The 13,724-nt window shown below is 38.0% G+C and overlaps 1 protein-coding gene across 10 annotated transcripts in view; it reads left to right on the forward strand.

The window, feature by feature from the left end:
- Positions 1-13,724, forward strand: part of DISP1 (dispatched RND transporter family member 1) — a 303,781-nt gene that overhangs the window by 182,257 nt on the left and 107,800 nt on the right. For 7 of the 10 annotated variants that reach the window (XM_056815972.1, XM_056815977.1, XM_056815974.1 and 4 more), the window contains one exon: positions 1,036-1,186. The exons of the other annotated variants lie outside the window; for them this stretch is intronic. The gene's annotated coding sequence lies outside the window, so the exon portion shown is untranslated. The remainder of the gene's footprint in view (positions 1-1,035; positions 1,187-13,724) is intronic. 10 annotated transcript variants of the gene reach the window in all.

A 13,724-nucleotide genomic window follows, 5' to 3' on the forward strand; every position in this document is an offset into this window, starting at 1 on the left:
GAGGGCACTTGATTCTAGTTGTTTTATTCTGGTTCTTGAAGATTAGATTTCATCTCTGGCTTTTTGGTCATCTTTTTCCTTCTGGTCTGATTTTCTTTGAAGTTTGTCTTTCATTCTCTTTACCTCGTCTTTCATCTCCTTTGCCTCATTTTCCACCAGGTTGATTTTGGCTTTCAAGACACTATTTTCTCATTTTAGTTCAAGTGCCTCTGTTTCCAGATGACTTATCTTAATTTTTAAGTTCTTTTCCAAATTGTCTTCAGCCTCTCTTAGTTGTGTTTTGAGTTCTTCCACAGCCTATATCCAGTTCGCTGGGATTTCTGGTTTATCGTTTGCTGATCTTTCCCCCTCTGTTCCATTTCCTGGGTAGTAGCTGTCTATTGTAGTTTCTTTCTTCTTTCTCTGTTGTTTGCTCAAATTCACCCCTTCTTTACTCCCCGTATTTGTTTGTGCTCTTGTTCCTCTCATTTTTTTGTTTTTTTTGGGGGGGGACTTCTATCAGTCTCCCCTCTTGGAGCTTTAACAGAAGATCTCTTAGTGTAGTTTCTGGGGGAGGGTTGTTGGGGGTTTGAGCTTCCCTGTCCTCTGGAGGCTTTTGATTGGCTTAAAGTCCAGCAGTCAATGAGGATGGATGGGGAGCCTGGGCTTCCCTGCATTCTGGAGACTTTTGATGGGATTGGGTTCAGCTTATTTGGGCTGGGTTTTCTCTGAGTTTTAAACTTCCTGGAAGGCTGGAGCAAATATGGAGGATCTCCAAAGCTCTGGCCAGGCTGCCAGGTCTATGCTCCTTCTAGGCTGCTATCTTGACTCGCCTCTAGGTTCCTGTTTTTTCAGAAGACCCTGCTCTCTAAGAGGGGAGGGGTCGTGGCCTCCCTGGGCTCTGAGGGATCCTGATGGTATTAGATTCAGCTGGTTTGGACCAAATGAGCCCTGAAACAAAAAACCTCCTCCTCCACAATCTGTGTTGAATGCCCAGAGACTGGCCCAGGTTGCTTTCAAGGTAAGCCCTTCACCGGCCCTGTTTCTGTCTTTCAGAATCTCTGAGGGCTCCTGATGAGATTAGGTTCAGCTGGTGTGGGCCGAATGATCCCCGAACCAAAAAGAAAGAAAGAAACAAACAAAAAAACAACCTCCTCCTCCACTATCTTGGTTGAGTGCCTGGAGACTGGCCCAGGTTACTTTCAAGGTAAGTTCTTCGGAGAAACCCCTTTGCTGGCCCTGAGGTTTCTGTCCTTTCAGTAGCTCTGAGGGCTCCTGATGGGATTGGGTTCAGCTAGTGCCCTAAAGCTGGGACCTCCCTTGAGACTCAGATGGAAGGACCCAGCCAGGGGGCTACAGCCTTCCCCCTTCTCTCTATGTTTCCCTGCCATCTGTGTTGGGCGCTCCCGGAGACTGGCTCAGGTTGCTTTCAAGGTGAGTCCTTCAAAATAGTCAGCCCTGAGTTCCTTTTGCCTGCCCTGAGGTTCCCGCTGCTGCTGTGGGCTCAGCACTCTGGGTTGGGGGGGGGGGGGGATCGGTTCTGGGACCTTCCTTCTGCCTACCCCTTAGATCCGAGTGCTCTAGGGTTCTGGCTTTTGGGGGGCTGTACCTTTTGATCCAGGTCCGGGAGGAGGGTTCCGTGGGTCTGTCCTGTTGTTTAGCTTGAATTTCGGTGTCCTAGGAGCACTCAGTTTGCGGTCGGTAAGGAAGGGTTTCCAAGGTCTGAACTTTCGCTGCTTCTAAGCCACCATCTTGACTGGAAGTCTCTTGGCCAACCTCCTCTCTTATTTGATTATAAAAATCCTTTTTGAGCTCCTCCATGAATTCTTTTTGAACTTGAGGGCAATTCATATTTTTCTTAGAGGATTTGGATGCAGTAGTATTGATTTTGTTGTCTTCTTCTGAGTTTGAGTCATGTCACCAAAATAACTTTCTATGTTGAGTTCTATTCTAAGCTTTAGGTTCTTTGTGCAGTTGTCTTAAGAGCTCGCACTAGGGAATCTATCTGCTTTCAGTTCTTCCAAGTTGGCATGATGTAAGGAGAGATGTGTCCAATACTGTCCCAGCTTGTGCCCTGGTCTGTGAATAAACACAAGTACTCTTTCCCACCTTGAAACTGTGACTAGGATCCCCTGGCAAATGCTTCTGCATGCTGGCACTCCTCTTCACCTGTGACTGTGCTCCAGGACTGCCACCTGGTTCTATGTATGTCATGAAACAAGAGTCTTATACTCAGAGCCAGCAAAGAGCTCCTGTAATCTCCTTCTGAGTCTTTGTCTGACCCTACCCGACCATGAGTGGCTAAAAGCTCTGGAAGTGTTGGTTGCTGCTTCAGCTGCATTCAAGGCCTGTTGCCTTGATGGGACCTTTTGTGTTGTGCTTCACCTTCACTTTCTGGTACACTAGATCCTTCTTGCTGGTCTTCTCATTTGGGCTAAAAATTTACTTCACCACATCTTTTTGTCGGTTATACTGCTCCAGATTTCATTTTGAGGTGTTATATATCATTGATTTTTGAAGGGTAATTTGGTAGAATTCAGATGAGTCCCTCCCTGTACCTTTGTCATCGTCGCTCTGCTCTCCAGTCCTTTTCCAGAATTCTTTTTATTCATTGTTTCATATAGAACAATATTTATGTTCATAAAGCAGATATTCCCTAGTCAGTACTTATTTACCAGTTCTTTTCTACTATAAAAAGTACTGCTATGAATATTTTGGAATGGATTAAACCTTTCTGTCTTTTATAGATTTGGCCATTTTAGCTGTGTACTTAGCATAATTTCAAATTTATCTACAACACATTGACAAACTTTCTCTTAGCATGAGTAATTCTGGATAATTTCTACATATATTACATCTGTTCTATTTATTCTTTAGTTTCACAAAGGAATTCACTAACTTTGCCTCTAGATTTAGAGTATATCCTATCTGAGGGCTTGTATCTGTTAATGGTAATGAACAAAAGTTGTAAAGGAAAAATGTCAAGATTTTGGCTAAATGAGAAAGACTTTGGTTCTTATAAATTGTTTCACATTAATCCTTTGAAGAAATTTTCACAGACAGATGACAACCTTGACAATTCTATTATTTTGAAATATAGCTAGCATGGCCAAGATGAGGAGCAGACTGCATTTTTCTTGTTGTCTCTGCCATTCCAGGAGAAGTTTGCCAGAGTTTTATTGGGATTGGGTCTACAATGCAGAGTGATTGTATCAGGAGGCATGGATTCTGATTGGCTTAAGAAGGTATTTGGGTTTGAGAAGGAAATTTAAGCAGAGATTATATGGAGTTGAAAGCAAGGGAATCTAAGTCATGGAGTCAACCAGAAATAGATTTGACAGGTAAATCATTGCTGACTAAACTAGGAGATGACCCAGCAGAATTGTAGAACCTCTGGACTCTGATTTATATAGAAGCTCCCAGAGAGTTGTAAATTACGAGCTATGGGTGATCTTTGTTCAAGATGGTAAAAATATTATACTATTTTCTTCAATTTGTTGTTAGTATTTGCTGGCAGAGAGAGAATTAAAAACAGAGACACAGATCTAGAAAAAGGGAGAAAAACTGTCCTAGGTAGAGAGGAATTAAAATATGTTAATTTGGGAGAATGGGAATTAATAAAAAATAAAACAAAGAATTAGAAACAAATTAAATTTTACTAAAATAGATTTCTGTTAGGACAGCAGTAATTGAATAGCTAGTTTTTAGCTAACTGTAGAGGATCTGTATTTCATATGTTGATGAACAGTTAAGGTACACAAAGAGGAACTCAGACTTATGAACAACTATAGGTAGCATATAGATAACATTTTGGAGGCTGATCCAGGTTGGACTGTGGATCTGAAGTATAAATAAAAATAAATTTAAAAAAAGGCAAGAATTGCAATCATGATATCTTGACCAAGCCAAAGTAAAAATTAATCTAGTTAAAAGAGATAGGAAAGGTAATTACATCCTGATAAAAGGCAGTATAGACAATAAGGAAATATCCATACTCAACATATATGCACAAAAGGGCATAGGATCCAAATTTCTACAGGAGAAACTAGTGGAGCTCAAGGATGAAATAGATAGAAAAACTATACTAGTGGGAGACCTGAATCTTCCTCTATCTGAACTAGATAAATCAAACTAAAAAATAAATGAGAAAGAGGTAAGAGAAGTGAATGAAATCTTAGAAAAATTAGAGTTCGTAGATATGTGGAGAAAAATAAATAGGGACAAAAAAGAATACACCTTTTCAGCAGCACATGGTAGGTACATTCACGAAAATTGACCATGTATTAGGGCATAAAAACATTGCAAACAAGTGCAAAAGAGCAGAGATAATAAATGTAACCTTCTCAGATCACAATGCAATGAAAATAATAATTAGTAAGGGTACATGGAGAGGTAAATAAAAAATTAATTGGAAATTAAATAATACGATTATCCAAAACAGGTTAGTTAATGTACAAATTGTAGAAACAATTAATAACTTCAGTGAAGAAAATGACAATGATGAGACATCCTTTCAAAACCTATGGGATTCAGCCAAAGCAGTACACAGGCGGAAATTTATATCCTTGAATTCATATATAAATAAATTAAGAAGGGCAGAGGTCAATGAATTGGGTATGCAAATTAAAAAACTAAAGAGCGAACAAATTAAAAATCCTCAGATGAAGACTAAATTAGAGATCCTAAAAATCATAGGAGAAATTAATAAAATTGAAATTCAAAGAACTATTGATTTAATAAATAAGACTAGAAGCTGGTACTTTGAAAAAACAAATAAAATAGACAAAGTACTAGTCAGTCTAATTAAAAAAAGGAAAAAAAAAAACAAATTGACAGTATCCAAGATGAAAAGGGAGACCTCACCTCTAATGAAGAGAAAATTAAGGCAATCATTAAAACTACTATGCCAAATTGTATGGCAACAAATATGGCAATCTAGGTAAAATGAATGAATACTTACAAATATATAAATTGCCTACAATAACAGAGGAAGAAATAAATTACCGAAACAACCCCATATCAGAAAAAGAAATTGAACAAGCCATCAAAGAACTCCCTAAGAAAAAATCCCCAGGTCCATATGGATTCACAAATGAATTCTATCAAACATTCAAAGAACAACTAATCCCAATATTATACAAATTATTTGACAGAATAAGCAAAGAAGGAGTTCTACCAAATTCATTTTACGACACTAACATGATACTGATCCCCAAGCCAGGCAGGTCAAAAACAGAGAAAGAAAACTATAGACCAATCTCCTTAATGAATATAGATGCAAAAATATTAAATAGGATACTAGCAAAAAGACTCCAGCAAGTCATCACAAGGGTTATTCACTATGACCAGGTAGGATTCATACCAGGAATGCAAGGATGATTCAATATTAGTAAAACCATCGATATCATTGACCATATTAATAAGCAAACCAACAAAAATCATATGATTATCTCAATAGATGCAGAAAAAGCCTTTGATAAAATATAGCATCCATTCCTATTGAAAATACGAGAAAGTATAGGAATAGAAGAGCCTTTCCTAAAAATAATAAACAGTATATATCTAAAACTATCAGCAAACATCATTTGCAATGGGGATAAACCAGAAGCCTTCCCTATAAGATCAGGAGTGAAACAAGGATGCCCATTATCACCTCTATTATTTAACATTGTACTAGAAACACTAGCAGTAGCAATTAGAGAAGGAAAAGAAATTGAAGGTATTAAAATTGGCAATGAGGAGATCAAGCTATCACTCTTTGCGGATGATATGATGGTTCACTTAAAGAATCCTAGAGAATCAATCAAAAAGCTAGTTGAAACAATCAACAACTTTAGCAAAGTTGCAGGATACAAAATAAACCTGCAGAAGTCATCAGCATTTCTATACATCTCCAACACATCTCAGCAGCAAGAATTAGAAAGAGAAATTCCATTTAAAATCACCCTAGATAATATAAAATACTTAGGAATCTCTCTGCCGAGACAAACACAGGAACTATATGAACACAACTACAAAACACTCGCCACACAATTAAAACTAAATCTAAACAATTGGAAAAACATTGATTGCTCATGGGTGGGACGAGCTAACATAATAAAAATGACCATCCTACCCAAATTAATTTATTTATTTAGTGCCATACCCATTGAACTACCAAAAAACTTTTTTACTGAATTAGAAAAAAACATAAGAAAGTTCATTTGGAAGAACAAAAGATCAAGGATATCCAGGGAAATCATGAAAAAAATTGGAAAGGAAGGAGGACTTGCAATACCAGATCTCAAACCATACTATAAAGCAGTGGTCATCAAAACAATTTGGTACTGGCTAAGAGACAGAGAGGAGGATCAGTGGAATAGACTTGGGGTAAATGACCTCAGCAGGACAGTCTATGATAAACCCAAAGATCCCAGTTTTGGGGACCAAAACCCACTATTTGATAAAAACTGCTGGAAAAATTGGAAGACTATATGGGAGAGATTAGGTTTGAATCAACATCTCACACCCTACAACAAGATAAATTCAGAATGGGTGAATGACCCGAATATAAAGAAGGAAACTATAAGTAAATTAGGCGAACACAGAATAGTATACTTTTCAGATCTTTGGGAAAGAAAGACTTTAAAACCAAGCAAGAGCTAGAAAAATATCACAAAATATAAAATCAATAATTTTGATTACATCAAATTAAAAAGTGTTTGTCCAAACAAAATGAATGGATCCAAAATTAGAAGGGAAGCAACAAATTGGGAAACAATCTTTATTACAAAAACCTCTGACAAAGGTCCAATTATTCAAATTCATAAAGAGCGAAATCAATTGTACAAAAAATCAAGCCATTCTCCAACTGATAAATGGGCAAGGGACATGAATAGGCAATTTTCAGTTAAAGAAATCAAAACTATTAATAAACACATGAAAAAGTGTTCTAAATCTCTTATAATCAGAGAAATACAAATCAAAACAACTCTGAGGTATCACCTCACACCTAGCAGATTAGCTAAATGACAGCAAAGGAAAGTAATGAATGCTGGAGGGGATGTGGCCAAGTTGGGACATTAATTCATTGCTGGTGGAGTTGTGAATTGATCCAACCATTCTGGAGGGCAATTTGGAACTATGCCCAAAGGTTGATAAAAGACTGTCTGCCCTTTGATCCAGCCATAGCATGCTGGGTATGTACCCCAAAGAAATAATAAGGAAAAAGACATGTACAAAAATATTCATACCTGAGCTCTTTGTGGTGGCAAAAAATTGGAAAATGAGGGAATGTCCTTCAATTGGGGAATGGCTGAACAAATTGTGGTATATGTTGGTGATAGAATACTATTGTGCTCCAAGGAATAATAAAGTGGAGGAATTCCATGCGGACTGGAATAACCTCCAGGAATTGCTGCAGAGTGAGAGGAGCAGAACCAGGAAAACACTGTACCCAAAGACTGATACACTGTGGTACAATCGAATGTAATGGAGTTCTCCATTAGTGGCAATGCAATGACCCTGAACGACTTGAAGGAACCTATGAGGAAAACCACTATTCACATCCAGAGGAAATACAGTCAGAGTAAAAACACGGAAGAAAAACAACTGCTTTAATACATGGGTCGAAGGATATGGTTGGGGATGTAGACTCTAAATGATAATCCTAAAGTAAACAACAACATGGAAATAGTTTCTGATCAAGAACACAAGTGAACTTGTGGGTTGGTGTGGGAAGAGTGGATGGAAGGGAGGGAGGGAAATAATGTGATTATTTTAACCAAGGAATAATGTTCTAAATTGACTAAATAAATTAATTCAAATGGAAAAAATAAGACAACTGGTTCTAGGTAGTAGAATTAGGCTCTTTGTTTGCTTCCCATTAATTTCCCCCAATTCTAGTCCATTCTACTCTCGGCCGTCAAAATGATCTTCCAAAAGTGCTTGTCTAACTATGTCATTTACTTACTCACTAGCTTCCACTGGTTCACTATCACCTCCAGGATCAAATATAAAATTCTTTGTTTGATGTTCAAAAGCCTTAATAACCTATCCCTGTCCATTTCTAGTCTAATACTTTAAACTTAAACCAAGTACTCTTTAGTCCAGTGACACTAGTTTCGTTGTTGTTCCTGGAAGAAGACAGTATTATAGCCCAACCTGAGTCATTTTCACTAGCTTTGCTCCATCAATGGAATGTTCTTCCTTCTTTTACTTTCTGGCTTTTTTCAAATCCTGGCAAAAATCTTATCATCTAGGGAAACCTTTCCTGAACCCTCTTGATTTTATTGCTATTCCTCTGCTTATTATTTCCAATTTATTATGTGTCTACTTTATTTGCATGTAGTGCATGTTGTCTTCCCCATTAGATAATGAATTCCTCAAGAGTAGTGCTGCTCTTTTACTTTTCTTTGTATCCTAAAACCAAGTACAGTCCCTGGCACATAGTAGGCACCTAATAAATGCTTACTGATTGACTATTTTGTGATTCTTTTTTTTTTAAACATTACCTTCCATCTTGGAATCTATACTGTGTATTGGTTCCAAGGCAGAAGAGTGGTAAGGGCCAGGCAATGGAGGTTAAATGACTTGCCCAGGGTCACACAACAGGAAGTAGCTGAGGCTAGATTTGAACCTAGGGACCTCCTGTCTCTAGGCCTGGCTCTCAATCCACTGAGCTACCCAGCTGCCCCCTATTTTGTGATTCTTGTAATTGGAAAATTTGTAATTTTGTTTAAAAAAAAAAAAAGAGTGTAATTACTGTTTGAGTTGCCTGAAAATATAGGGCCATTCCTACAACTCCAGGGAGATAAAGGACAAGGGGAATATTTGGAAATTAGTTACTAACTGTTCCCAAGTACCCATATCTTCTGCTCCCAATCCTATCTCCCTTCCTTTCTTTCACGAGGAGCTGAAGAGTGAATTTAAAGCCCTATGTGGTGAAAGCAGAATAGTATAAGGATTATGAAAAAGGACTGGTAAAGGTAAAGATATCTACTCCAACAGATGGTGTTCTAGGGCTTAATGCCTTCCTCTCTGACATCGATTCTTTAGCAATATAAGCATTGGCTTAGAATGTGGGAAATTCAAGCAATATAACTGGGAAGCTGGAGGTACTATGAACAATTAGATCTCTTCTCAAGGGGACATGATTAAGAGATTTATTTGACTAGGACACTTAGATGAAGTTCCTCTCTGCTTGTCAAGATTGTCAACTGTGTAGAGGGAAAGCCCTCAGTTATATTCTAAGATTGGAGAACCTGCTATAAAGCCACATGATCCACATTACACTAACTCAAGGCCTCAAGGGGACTGTACAATGTCATGCACAAAGGGTTACAGCAATAACTCCCCCCTTTCCTGGCTTCTAGGAAACTAACTAGTCAAAACAGTTTCATTGGATCCTGGAAGTATAAAGGGACAGTGTAGATAGAGATAAAAAGTATATTGAGGAAACCAAATGTGGGCTTCATTTTGGGATTATGTCAGAGTTTATTTAACATTCTCTAGGGAAGTTGTGGGTATTGATGAGAAAGTGAACAGTATAGGAAATATATCTGGAGTTATAGCATGGTTTGGGACCAATTTTAGCTTACTTAGATGATTAGCATTCTTATATAGGGCAAGCTGGCTGTGGATAAATAAGTACTCAGGTAATTGATTCCTTTTATGTGAAATATGCAAGAAAATAGAAGTTTGTGCTGGCAGAAATCACTAAGAAAGTATGCTGAAATCTCAAGTTTAGAGATGGATCCAGAGATGTTTGACTTTGTAGAATTTCCAATGCCTGAGAAATCTGAGGAAGGATGTGGAAGGAATGGAATGTGACATGTGCCCAATTTACCTCACTCTTTTTATCTTTGACCTTTTCAAGATTAGTCTTTGAAAATTGCTTCCTCTGATAGAGAAGCTTTCAGGATGATCTGAAGGTCATTAGTTGCTGGTTTAATTCATTATGGAGATCTATAGTCCCTATGCCTCACTCAATAGAACTGAAGATCAGAAGGTTTGGTGAATGTAGCCCATTGAACTGAAGTGGATCAGTATGTATTGCCAGGAGTTCAAGATCAATCTTTATAAATGTGCCACGTGCTGCTGAAAAGAAGGTGTATTCCTTTTTGTCCCTATTTATTTTTCTCCACATATCTACGAACACCAATTTTTCTAAGATTTCATTCACTTCTCTTACCTCTTTTTTATTTATTTTTGGTTTGATTTATTTAGTTCGTATAGAGGAAGGTTCAGGTCTCCTACTGGTATAGTTTTTCTGTCTATTTCATCCTTGAACTCCACTAGTTTCTCCTTTAGAAATTTGGATGCTATGCCATTTGGTGCATACACGTTGAGAATTGATATTTCCTCATTGTCTATACTGCCTTTTATGAGGATGTAATTACCTTCACAATCTCTTTTAACTAGATCTATCTTTACTTTGGCTTTGTCAGATGTCATGATTGTGACTCCTGCCTTCTTTTTTATTAGTTGATGCCCAATAGATTTGGCTCCATCCTCTTACTTTCACCTTATGTGTATCTACCTTCCCTGATGTGTGTTTCTTGTAGACAGTATATGGTAGGGTTTTGGATTCTAATCCACTCTGCTGTTCACTTGCATTTTATGGGTGAGTTCATTCCATTCACATTCAGAGTTATGATTGCCAACTGTGTATTTCCTAGCATTTTGATTTCCACTCCTAGTTCTGTCTTTTTCTATTTTCACTATTTACTTCTACACCAATTTTTTGTTTTTAATCAGTCCCCTTAATTCCCATCCTTATTTTACTTCCCTTTCTACCCTCCTCCCTTCTTATTCCCCTCTTATTTTCTTTACAGTCTTTTTAAACTACACCTCACCCTCTCCCTCCTTTGTACTGCTTCCCTCCCCACCAGTCTGTTTTTTACCCTTCTACTTCCCTATAGGGCTCAAATCAATTCTCTGCCCCAGTGTATTTGATTGTTATTCCCTCTTTGAGTCAGTTTCTTTTTTTTTTTAAACCCTTACCTTCCATCTTGGAGTCAATACTTGTATTGCCTCCAAGGCAGAAGAGTGGTAACGGCTAGGCAATGGGGGTCAAGTGATTTGCCCAGGGTCACACAGCTGGAAGTGTCTGAGGCCAAATTTGAACCTAGGACCTCCCGTCTCTAGACCTGGTTCTCAATCCACTGAGCCACCCAGCTGCCCCCTTGAGTCAATTTCAATGCATGTAAGAATTGAGTATTTCCTATCCCCACCCTCTTTACCCTTCCAATGTTTTAATGTTCTCCTTCACTCCTGCCATGTGCTTCTTTGTGACATATAAATTTACCCCATTTTGTTTCTTTTCACATTTCTTTTAGTAATAACCTCTTTTTAGCTGTAGTTGCATATATATATATATGTATGTATATATATATATATACATTCACACACATATATATCTATTTATGCATACATATATCTTTATACATATTTATGTCTTGGCATTTCATCCTATACAGTTTGTCACTGTTCCCTTTAAGTGTAATTCTTCTAGCTGCCCAGGTGATAATAACACTTTTTAACAGTTACCAATGACCTCTTTTCTTATAGGGATACATATCATTTAACTCTTTAAAAAGGTGTTTTTGTTTTGTTTTGTTTTACTTTTCCCCCTCTTTCTTAATTACCTTTTGATTATTCTTTTGAGTTCTGTGCTTAGGGATCAAATTTTCCATTCAGGTCTGGTTTTTCTTTACAAACGCTTGAAATTCTTCTATTTTGTTTAATGACCATACTTTCCCCCATAAGAATATAATCAGTTTTGCTGAGTATTTGATTCTTGGTTGTAGACCTAGGTCCCTTTCTTTCTGGAATATCATATTCCATGTTTTTTGGTCCTTCAATGTAGATGCAGCCAGATCCTGTGTTATCCTCACTGTGGTTCCATGGTATCTGAGTGACTTCTTCTTAGCAGCTTGTATTATTTTTTCCTTGGTCTGATAGTTTTTTAATTTGGCTATAACATTCCTGGGTGTTGTCAGTTGGGGATTATGTATAGGAGGTGATCTGTGGATTCTTTCAATCTCTACTTTTCTCTCTTGTTCTAGAATAGCAGGGCAATTTTCTTGGATAATTTTCTGTAGTATAATGTCTAGGCTTTTCCTTTTGTCATGGTCTTCTGGTAGACCGATGATTCTTAAGTTGTTTCTCCTGGAACGATTTTCCAAATCTTCTGTTTTGTGAATGAGGTACTTCATATTTTTCTCAATTTTTTCATTCTTTTCATTTTGTTTTATAGTGTACTGATGCCTTGTAAAGTCACTTGCTTCTAATTATTGTATTCTGGTTTTTAAAGACTGGATTTCATCCCTGGCTTTTTGGTCATTCTTTTCCTTCTGGTCTGATTTTCTTTGGAGGTCATCTTTCATCTTCTTTGCCTCATCTTTCATGTCCTTTACCTCATTTTCAAGTTGATTAATTTTGGCTTTCAAGACACTGTTTTCTGTTTCCAGATGACATCTTGCTTTTTAAGTTCTTTTCCCAGTTGTTTTCAGCCTCTCTTGATTGTGTTTTGGATTGTATTTTGAGTTCTTCCAATGCCTATATTCAGTTCACTGGGTTTTCTGTTTTTCTGCTTGGTGTTCCCTCATCCTTCTGTGTTCCATTTTCTCTTTGTTCATTGCCTGTATAGAAGCTGTCGATTGTAATTTTTTTTCTTTTTCTGTTGTTTGCTCATATTTACCCCTTCTTTTCTCCCTGCAGTTGCCTGTGCTTTTGCTCCTCTCATTTTTTTGTTGGATCTGTGGTTTTGGGGTTTTCTGTCAGCCTTCCACCTTGGAGCTTAGTCAGCAAATCTCTCAGTGCAGTCTGTTGGGGAGGGGTGTTGGAGGTTGAGCTTCCCTGCCCTCTGAAGGCTTTGATGAGATTAAGTCCAGTTGGGTTGAGCTGTATGTGCCCTGAGGTCAAAACCTCGGGAATTGGGGGGGGGAAATATGGAGTGTCTCTGCTGCCGCAACCAGGTTGTCCGCTCTGTGCTTCCTCTCCAAACTGTTTCCCCACCCCCTGTGCACAACACTCTGAGCCTGGCACAGCCTTACCCTCAAGGTACTCCCTCCAGACTAGCACCCTTGTCTGCCCAGAGGTTCCTGCTACCACTGGAGCCTTAGAGCTCCAGGTGGGGGAGATGTCCTGGGACCTTCCTTCTTCCTTCCCCTGGAGGATTTCTTGTCTTTGTCTTGTTGTTAGGTTTGATTTTCAGTCCCCTAGGAGTATTTAGTTTGTAATTGGTAAGGAAGGGTTTTACAAGGTCTGAACTTGAGCTGACTCTATGCCACCATCTTGACTCTGCCTCACCTCGGTTTCTTCACCAAAAAATGAAAATAATATCTGTAGTACTGATCTCACAGAGTTATAAGCCTTAACTGTGGTATAGGCAAAGGAATTTGGGGATGATAAAAATATTATGTAAATGGCATTGTTATCACACACATACACAACTCTTTCAAATAAAACATTACTTGAGTAATACTTATTAAAACAACTAGTATATGTAAGACTGATACAAAGTATGTTTGGAGAGAAGTGAAGACACTAATTTGAGTTCAGTAATGTTTGTGTAGGAGACCAATGCTATATTAAGAGTAGAAAGATAAACTGAGACAAGATTGTGGGAGAGCCTTGAATGATAGCCAAAGAATTTGGACTTCATTCTGTATGCAGTGGGAGTCTGTTGAAAGTCCTCTGATTATTAAGAGAAATGGAAAAGCATAGTTTTTAGTTCTTTGTTTTCCAGGAAAGATTTAATA

Source organism: Monodelphis domestica, chromosome 2 (assembly GCF_027887165.1).
Source record: "Monodelphis domestica isolate mMonDom1 chromosome 2, mMonDom1.pri, whole genome shotgun sequence".
Classification (NCBI taxonomy): domain Eukaryota; kingdom Metazoa; phylum Chordata; class Mammalia; order Didelphimorphia; family Didelphidae; genus Monodelphis; species Monodelphis domestica.